Below are 3,977 nucleotides of genomic sequence, written 5' to 3' on the forward strand. Positions count from 1 at the left end.
ACCTGTAAGGGATAAAACATATTAGCCGAACGTCTTATACAGGACACTTAATATCCTTAAATTGTTCCTAATTAATGTCTTTTCCTCAAAAAAAGATTTGGTAGGGAACATGAATAATCAGTATTCAAGGAAATTTATCCAACAAAGGACAAGATTTAATGAGGTCATGACCAGAAAGTAACTATCAATTAGAGGGATAAGCCACACCATATTAAGCTGTCACTCTATCAGTCACAGGCAAAACTACAGTCCATATATACGCTTTGCTTTTTGAATGAACTTAAAATTGGCAGGAAAAAAAAAAAAACTGTTTACAAATAATTGTACTTGATTCCCTTCCATAATACCAGACATAATAAACGACAAATACTCTGAAATACACTTCTGATGATTCTTGCTACCTGACATCAATCACATATAAACCCCCCCAAACACAGGTCAACAGTTTGGACTTCCTTCGAAAGTCTCGAGACTTCTGAAAAAAGGTTGAGGTGGGCCAGAAGGAACAGGAAAGAGGAGTGACAGCAAAAGGAAAGCCCGAATTATAGTAAACCTCTCCTAAAACAACCGCATCTCGGGTCTTCGCATTAGGATAAGGACCCCCAAATGCAAACTCTCCCCCTTAGCTTTCGTTAACACCACAGTAATTTATCACGTAGAACAGAAAAACTTAGTGGCTACCCGTCGCATTGCTGGGGAGGAGAAACTTTTAAACTTACAAAAACTCCCTCGCTTCGCTAATAAAAACCTTACACCGAATAGACAATTCACATTCAAAAAGCACATGGTAAGCAGAGCAGAAGTGTTCATCAAAGCGAACGGACTTTTTACGACCTAGCTATTTTTCTTCTGCTTTCAAACGCATTTCCCCTTCATGCAAACTCTTCTTTGAGAAACCTAAACACACTCTACTGGAGGGTGGGGGGGGGGGGTGGAAAGTACAAGGTGAGTGGATAGGGAAGCCCTCGGGATCGAGGTTCGCTTACTTTCGTGCCTGGTCCTGCAGTGAAAACGAACAGAGGCTATGGACCACAGCCTCTCTGCAAAAGGCTGCTGGCTGGGTGGGGAGGGTCAGCGCACAGTCAGGAGTGTCTGGTACCAAAGACGGGGGACTATGCTTTCCCCGCTCATCTCCAAGCACACCGGTCCTTCCCAGGCTTCCTAAATGCAGGAGCGCGCGCGCGTGCGCGTGAACACAAACACTCACACACTCGGACTCGCGCGTGCGCAGAGCCCTCTTCCTCAGCCCCGCCAAGCTGCCCTTCCCCCGTGGTGGGCCAGACGCCCAGCTCGCAGAACAGGAAGAGGGCGGAGCCAAAAAAAAAAAAAATGCCTCCGACCCTCAAGATTTTCTACCCGCTAATTTTCCCAGTAACCCATTGGGAAGATTGATCCAGGCGACCTCAGAGCCTCTCCACCAGCGAAGTACCAACCACAGCACCGGCTAAACCAGCCACGGCCCCTTAAGCGCAAAGGCCCTCCCACCCGGCCTCCCCTTCTTGGTCTCTCCACCCAGGTCGGCTTCCCTTGGCAAAACTCGCGACACTTTGCGAGAAACCAAGCTAAAGCCTAAGTAGATCGATGGGGCGGGGCCTAGAAAGGACCCGCCCCCACCTCTCGCGCATGTCTGCGAGAAGCCGCAAGTAACATCTCTCGGCTCTGCACGCCCGCGGTAACGTGAGGCGGGAAGTCTCGCGAGGTTTGAGCGCTCTGCGCGCTCCGGTCGGAGGCTCTCGGCGCAGGTTTGCCGCGGGCCAGGGATGGGGCTGAGCTCCGCGGTCCCTTGCAGTTCCCGGTGCGCTGACTGTGCCTGCTGGCTTCTGTGTCTGCTCGCTGAAGAAGCTGCACAGGCGAGAGTCGTCTTCTCTTCCCTTGGGTGCGTAGGTCCCTGTTGGCAGAGGCTTTGAGTCCTAACGCCACAGCTGACGGCTGCGAGGGTTTGAGACCAGGGTAAGTGGAATACACCGAGGGACAAGAGCGGGAGTAGGGAGTCGGAAGTTTCCTTCCCTGGGTCGCTCTGGGGCTCTGCCCCCCTCGCGCTGCTGGCCCCCCGCCTGGCCTCACCCCTTTCCCTGCGCCGGTTACCTGCTCCGTGGAGCGGTGCTGCCCTTTCCCGGCCCCAGCTGTGAGCTCCTCTTTCCGGGTCTGAGATGCGGAAAGTTTCCTGAAGCCTTGGTCCCTAACCTTGTCCTGGGCGCATCCTCCGTTTCCCTTTTCTTCCTGCCTGAGCCCACCTGGGAGCTTGCTTACCAATGAGAGGAGGGGAGAGGGACCTTTCGGGTTTCAGTTTACAGCTTTGCAGCATATTACATGGATGGAACTATTACCGTCTTTCTTGAAACAGCCCTCGAAGGAATACTCCTGGTTTTCTTCCTGCCTTTCTTCGGTGTCCCATCTCCGATAACGGTACCAGTGTTCGTCCTCCTGTCCCACCTGGAAACCTTCCTCCTTGATTCTTCATTTGCACTCGCACTGCTCTATTACTCCTCCTTTTTACCAGAATTTTTGCAGTTGCCCAGCACCTCTCCCCCCGCCCCCTCCACATTAGTTTCTCCACCATCATCTTTCCATAGAATTATCATCCTAAAATTTGTTTATGTCACTCCTTTCTTTCCACTTTCCCAGTAACCCTATTCCTAATGGAATGAAGTCTTCATTGTTAAGCCTGAATGATAGATAATTCAGGACCTCTCACTGTTCCACTCTGTTTTATATTTTAGTCTTCCTCTTGCTTTTCCTCCAGATACCTTAATATCCAGCCATACCAGACCTGGCTGCCCAAACAGGTCATGCACTTTCACAACTCTGTGCCTGTGTGTGCTGTACCATCTGTCTAGAATGCTTTCTCTCTCTCTCTCCCCCACTCCCCACCTATCAAGACTCAATTCACAGATTCTTGTCTTCTCAGACTCCCCCAGGTGACAGTCATAATAATCATTGTGCTCCCAGAACACTTGGAATCGTTCTTCTGCAATATTTATTAGGTTGTATTATTTGTTCATGTATCTGTCTCTATGTCCATTTGAGATTAAGTCTGGAATCCTGGCTTGTCCATCTTTGTAACAAAAGCTAATTCAGTGTCTGGGGGGCATAGCGGGCATTATTTGTGTGTGTGTGTGTGTGTGTGTGTGTATATCTACATATTTATAATGTGATAGTTCTAAAGATTCATAAAAGGAGTCCTTAGTGCTCTTAAAATCACAGGATATTAGAGCCAGAAGGAACCTTGTATGTTAGCTAAAGGCTCCTGACCTGTTTTGAATATGAAAAACTCTGTACCCCCAGCACAAAAGTAATTGTACTTTTAGTATTTGTTGATTGAGATTATGCATAATGGAAAAAACTATGCTTTTAAATGATTTTATTGTATGCTAGTATCTGTCTATATTTGAAAAATAGAGAAAAAGTCATATGCATGAGAAAAAATATTTTAGACTAAGGATCATACTTGGTGTGTTACATCCATGTAACTCTTCCAATGAGTCCTTGGCCCTTAGGTTATAAATAACTGGTTTAGATTAGGTTAGTTCCTTGACTTGTCATACCTTTTTGAACCTATACATAAATGAAACTTATATTTAGCTACAATTCTAAGGTTAAAAAAAAAATCCTGTACCTTCCAACTTTAAAAATTTATCTTCCTCATAAAGCTGCTTCTTAAAGCAAACGTGTTTACTCCATCATTTTCAAAGATGGTGAAAATTTTCTGTGCTTTCAAATATAGTAATATATTGTATAAGATGCTTATCTATATATGTAATTTGCATACATTTTTTCTTATTTCTTTAGATGAAAGGTTTGTAAGAAAGCTATAACTATGTCTTTTTATTTTTCTGTTTCTATATGTATCTGTTAATATTATCTACTAATTAATATTTGCAACACCTGCCTGAACAGTCCAATAAATTTTTTAACTGAACTAGTTTGTTAATATTTTAAGACAGATTTATGGTGTATGATTAGTCACAGTATTTCTG

The sequence above is a fragment of the Canis lupus genome, chromosome 27 (assembly GCF_011100685.1).
Source record: "Canis lupus familiaris isolate Mischka breed German Shepherd chromosome 27, alternate assembly UU_Cfam_GSD_1.0, whole genome shotgun sequence".
Classification (NCBI taxonomy): domain Eukaryota; kingdom Metazoa; phylum Chordata; class Mammalia; order Carnivora; family Canidae; genus Canis; species Canis lupus.